Source organism: Chenopodium quinoa, unplaced genomic scaffold (assembly GCF_001683475.1).
Source record: "Chenopodium quinoa cultivar QQ74 unplaced genomic scaffold, ASM168347v1, whole genome shotgun sequence".
NCBI lineage: Eukaryota > Viridiplantae > Streptophyta > Magnoliopsida > Caryophyllales > Amaranthaceae > Chenopodium > Chenopodium quinoa.
This window is the reverse complement of record NW_018744878.1, coordinates 4,308,261-4,314,580: the sequence shown is the minus strand read 5'-3', so window position 1 is coordinate 4,314,580 and position 6,320 is coordinate 4,308,261.

Here is a 6,320-nt window from a genome sequence, read left to right as displayed (position 1 = left end):
TTCCGCTGAAGATAAACTTGCATTGATAGTGCCTCTTGCCCCCCCCCCCAGAAATCTGAAGACTCAAGTCTTTGGATTGCTGAGTTGGGTTTTGTTTCTTTAACTTTCAGACAAAGCTGAATAAAAAATTTCTAACAATTGCTGTTATCCTTGATTTTCTGTCTATCTTTTAAAATGGATATCTGAAACACAAGGCCAACTGAAGGCAATGTTTCAGATAGTGGCTTTCTGGGATACAAAGCTCAGTTAAGGCAATATCCCATACTTTTCCATGGACTCATGTCTTTGGAGAACAAGTCTTACTGAAGTTTGACTTCAGCTGAAAGACCAGAGTTCTTTAAAAAGACGAGTTTGTCAGCAATCTGAAACCTAGTTACCCAAAGGCGAAGGTTTCAGACGAGGCTGAATAAAAACCCTTAAAGAGTAGATAGAATAAAGAAAACTTGAAAGAATAAAAAGTTGCAAATAATTATAGAAATGGTGGTTCTGAGGCCTTTCATTATTAATTCAAAATGTACTTACAAAGATTGTTCTGCCCCGAAGGGTTTACACATGATATTTCTTAAGTACATCAGCATTCCAGTGATTTTTCAGCTCAGTTCCATCTAACTGACGAAGTCGGTATGTCCCTGGCTAAAGCTCATCATAGATTTCGTAGGGTCCCTCCCATGCAGCTGAGAGTTTCCCATGGATTCGGCCTTTCTGAACTACAGCAGCATTCCGAAGGATAAGGTCTCCAATTTTAAGAGGCCTTGCATGGACCCTTCTGTTGTAGAATTTGCTGATTCTCTGCTTATAAGCAGCCATTCTGTCTCGAGCTGAGTCTCTTACTTCATCGAGGAAATCGAGAGATTCCTTCATAAGTTGCTCATTCCCAACCGAGAAGTGGTGCACTCGTAAACTTTTAGAGCTGATTTCCACTGGAAGAACGGCTTCGGCACCATACACCAGCTCAAAAGGTGAATAGCCCGTTGCCTCTTTTTCAGTCGTCCGAAGCGACTAGAGGGTTCCTGGAAGTTCCTCTATCCACTTGGACTTTTGATCTTCAACCCTTTTCTTCAAAGCATTGAGGATTTGTTTATTTGCAGCTTCGGCTTGGCCATTACTTTGTGGATGACACACTGCTGAATATGCCAATTTAATGCTGAACTGATCTGTGTTTCGCCTCAGCGGTAAATTATCAAATTGCCTCCCATGATCGAAGACAAAAACCTTCGGAATACCGAAGCGGGTAATAATGTTCTGCCAGATAAATTTCCTGACAGTTTTCTCTGTGATATTCGAAGCTGCTTCAGCCTCAATCCATTTGCTGAATTAGTCGATGCCGACTAATAACCATCTTTTTTGGTAAGGTGCATCTGGAAAGGGTCCCAAAATATCCAGCCCCCATTGGGCAAATGGAAGTGGATTAAGGATCGGCTGAAGATTTCTAGCTGGCTGATGGATGACTGGTGCAAATTTTTGACATTTTTCACATTTTCGGACCAGCTCTTTAGCATCTGAGATCATGGTTGGCCAGTAATATCCGGCCCTCAATGCCTTGTGGGCTAGGGTCCTTCCCCCAATGTGGTTCCCACAAATGCCGAGGTGAATCTCCCGAAGGATGTAATCTGCATCTGTTGGTCCCACACATTTCAACAATAGGGCTGAGAAGGACTTTTTCAGAAGCTCCCCTCTGAAGACGATGAACCTTGAGCTGGTTCTTTTCAGTTTGGAGGCTAAAATTCTATCTTTGGGAATTTCTCCCCGAAGCTTGAAAGCTAGGATGGGATCCATCCAGCTAGGCTCTGGGTCAGCCCAGCACACTTCAGGTGCTTCGTCGACACTTCTTTCTCGGCGCACCTCCATATATACAGATTTGTTCAGCTTAGTGAGAGTTGAACTGGCAAGTTTGGAGAGTGTGTCGGCTTGAGCATTCTGACCCCTTGGGATCAGCTGAACTTCAAAAGTTCTCAGCTTTGCAATGATTAATTTGATCTGGGCAAGATAGGCTATCATGGAGGGCTCTTTGGCCTCGTAGCTGCCACCGATCTGATATGCAACTAGCTGAGAGTCTGTTTTCAGGCAGACATGTTCGGCTTCTAGAGAGATGCACAATTCTAGGCCAGCGATTGTTGTCTCGTACTCAGCTTCGTTGTTCGAAGCCTTGAACGAAAATTTTAGTGCATACTCAAAGGATTTGCCTTCGGGAGAGGTTATCACTACCCCTACCCTCGAACCATTTACGGTGGAGGATCCATCCGTAAACACGTTCCAGATTTTCTTTTCATCGTCTAGCGTCTCTTGGTACGAGCATTCGGCCAAGAAGTCCACTAGAGCTTGAGCCTTGATGGCTGCTCTCGGCTGGTAGTTGATGCTGAATTCGGTGAGCTCAAAAGCCCACTTGGCCAGCCTACCAGATTTTTCAACTTTGCCGAGAACTTTTTCCAGCGGCTGATCAGTTAAGACCACTATCTAATGGCAATCAAAATAGGGCCTCAGCTTCCGAGCAGCTACCACTACTGCAAAGGCGACTTTCTCGAGTAGAGGGTAGCAAGTCTCGACATCCGTCAGAGTGTGACTGACGAAGTAGATCGGTTGCTGAATTTTATTTTCTTCCCTCAGCAACACCGCGCTGATGGTGGCTGGGCTGACAGCCACATACAGATACAAAGTTTCTCCCTCTACTGGACTAGCCAGTGTCGGGAGTTGAGCCAGGTGCTCCCGAAGCTGCTTGAAGGCTTCTTTTTGCTCTTCTTCCCAAACGAGCTCTTTTGTTTTTGGGAGTTTCAAGGCTTTGAAGAAAGGTAACCCCTTGTCCGAAGCTCTAGAAATGAAACTCGAGAGGGCTGTCATTCTTCCGGTGAGCCGCTGAACATCCCTCTTTGTTTTCGGCTCAAGAAGATCGAGCGCTGCTTTGACTTTGGAGGGATTGGCATCAATCCCCCTCTTGCTGACCATGAACCCAAGGCATTTCCCTGACTTCACGCCGAAGACACACTTCTTCGGATTCAGCTTCATTTGATGTTTTCTTAAGGTGGCGAAGGTTTCAGCCAGGTCCTTAACATGGTCTTCAGATTTTTTTCTTTTGACGATTGAATCGTCAACATAAACTTCCATGTTTCGGCCTTTTTGATCGGCAAAAACTTGATCCACCAGCCTTTGATAAGTTGCCCCCGTATTTTTTAATCCGAAGGGCATCATTTTATAATTGTACACCTCGGCGTTCGTGACGAATGCCGTCTTTGCTCGGTCGTCGTGGTGCATGAAGATTTGATGATACCCCGAGAATGCGTCCATGAAACTCAGCAAGGCATGGCCACTTGTCGAGTCAACTAGCTGATCGATCCTCGGCAAGGGATAGAAATCCTTCGGACAAGCCTTATTTAGGTCCGTGAAGTCAACGCACATTCTCCAGGTACCATTGGCCTTCTGAACCATCACATTTGCCAGCCATTCTGGATATTGACAGGGCTCGATGAAGCCCGCGTCCAGCAACTTTTTGACCTCGGCTGCGATGTCTCGGTTCTTATTTGCGAAGTAATTCCGCTTCTTTTGCTTAACTGGCCGACACGTTGGGTCGACGTTAAGCTTATGGGAGATGAGGTCTGGACTTATCCCAGGCATGTCAGCTGCCGAGAAGGCAAACACATCTCTGTTGTCCCGAAGGAGTTGAATAAGTTCACAACGGGTGCTCGGATCAAGGTCCATCCCGATTGTTACACATTTCTCAGCATCTCCTTCGGTCAACTCAACCGTTTCAGTCTGCTGGTCCAGGTCCATTGTTGATGGGCTGGATTCTTCACAATCTGGCCTGCTGTCTATGTCAGCAGGCGTCCCAGACTTTTTCTTCTTCGGCTGGCTCTCTGAGTCTTTCGGCTCAGATGAAGAGCTAGCCTTTCCTTTTTCTGGCCCTTTCTCTTTGGGCACAGAACCTTGGGCCGAAGCACTTAGACCTTTCGGCTTTTTTGTGCTCGGCTCTCTTTCTTTTTCTTTCTCTTTCTCTTCCTCATCCTCATCGTCGTCGTCAGGGCGACTAGTGGATGGCTTGAGGTAGTTGCACCTTCGGGCCTCCTTTTGGCTGCCCTGGATCCTTTCGGGGAAGCCGGCGTCTGAAACGTAGATCATCAGCTGATGATATGTTGAGACGACCCCTTGGATCTCGTGAATTATGGGTCTCCCCAAGATCACATTGTACACTGAAGGAGCGTCGATGACCAAAAATTCAGTCATGACGTTCCTAGCTGCTTCATCGCAGCCGATGGTGACAGGAAGCAGAACCTTCCCATCAGGATAAGTTGAAGCCCCATTGAATCCGGATACTGGGTAGGATACCGGCGTGAGGTGCTTGGGCTTCATCTTGATTTGGTTATAGGCCTTTCGGAACAAAATATTTGCTCCGCTACCACCGTCAATTAGGACTTTGCTGACGTCGTGGTTGGCCACCGTGGCGATGATCACCAACGGGTCCTCGTGAGGGTACGTCACCCCCCGGCAGTCAGCGGATGTGAACGTCATGTTCGGCACCGGTGACTGGGGCGGTTGAATGTCAGCATGGTTCACCTGATGGGTCAGAGCCCTGAGGTGACGCTTATGTTCCCTCCGAGAACATATTCCTCCCGAGATAACATTGATTGGGGGGAATTTTCCCTCCGCATTTTTACTGTTCTTCCGGGGGAAGTCAAGGTCTTGCCGAGAGTCCCTTTCAGACCTCTCGACCTCTTTTTTTCTTGCGGTGATCCGCGGTGTATTTTTTCAAGTACCCCTTTCGGACCATATCTTTGATCTGGTCCTTCAGCTGGATACACTCTTCAGTGTTGTGTCCCGGTGATTCGTGGAACTCACACCACTGATTTTTATTTTTGCGCTGATACCACTCTAGGAGTGGTCTCGGCTTTCTGTAACTCTGCTCTTCCTTCGTCACGCTGTAGATCTTAGCGCGCGGTAGGGCTAGCGGAGTATAGGATTCATATCTTCCTGTGAATGGGGCAGACTTTTCCTTCTTCGGCTCGTTGGCCGAAGATTGTTCCGAGGCTTTCGTCTTTCCTTTCGTTTTCTGGCCTTGGCCTTCGGACGATTGCTTTTGCTTCCCATTCCCAGATTGGGGTTGGGATTTTGTTTTGTTCCACTCTTCGGCTCAGATGAATTTATCCGAGACATTCAGAGCCTCCTCCAAGGTCTGCGGGGTGTGCATGACCATGAAGTCTAGGAACTTTCCGGGCTGAAGGCCGTTCTGCATTGCAAAAACTGCCAGCCCTTGGTCCAGCTGAGACACGCTGGATGACTCGTTGCTGAAACGGGTCAAGTAGTCCCGGAGACTCTCGGTCTCCCCTTGCTGCAGGCCCATGACCTCAGCAGTGGTCTTCTCTCGGCGGTTTGCCGTGGAGAATTTGCTCTTAAACTTGGTGGACAGGTCGTCCCACCCCGTTATAGAGCCTTCCTTTACTCCCTTGGAGATCCACGCTTGCGCGACCCCCTTAAGAGTGGTGGGAAAATATTTGCACCAGGTCGCTTCGGATCTTGGGTAGAGATGCATGTGCCCCTCGTAGGAGGCGATATGGTCCTTCGGATCTGAAGTCCCATCATATGTAATGTGCGACGGTATTTTAACCGTAGGCACATGCTCTTCCAGAATCCATTGCTCGAATGGGGAACTGGTGGGTAGCATAACGGCCTTACCTTTGTTCCTAGCTGAAAGGACCGCGCTCTGCCCTCTTAGAGAGGTAGGAGTGGTTTTCGTCCCTGGCTGGGAAGTTTGGGCCTCGGCTGCAGGGAACGAGAGATGGTTGTGCACACTCGGTTCCCTGCCGCCGAGTCGGTCGAGTACGCTTCGGCGAACAGTCTCAGGTCGCTCTTGGTGGGCAGATTCCGGCCGAGAGGCCGAGCTGCTGCTCTTGTGCGTTTCTGGCCGAGAGGTTGAGGATCCTTTAAAAATTGAGGGTTCTTTTTCCTCTCTCTTTCAGTTCTCTAAGTATCCTCTTCCCACTCTTCCAGCTCTCGAAAGGAAGGAGGCTTCCCCCCATAATGGTCTAGCTTCCTCCGCTGATGCCTGGTATGCGGAGGAGTTCTATCATGAGGTGGAGGCATATTTTGTGCCCTCATTGCCTCCATGAGCACCGCCAGCGCTCTCGCCACTTCTTCCGAGCTGGGCCCCGTCAAAGGGGTCCTCGGCTGAGTGTGGGAGTGAGAGCGGATGGTCAAAGGTTGGCTTTGTGGCACTGAATGAGTCCTATGATCGGAATGACTTTTGTTAGACCGAGGGGGACTCGGTCTATGATGAGAATTGTGAATTACGGGAGAAAGGGAATCTTCCCGGTATGATCCTCCCCCCGAAATAGCAC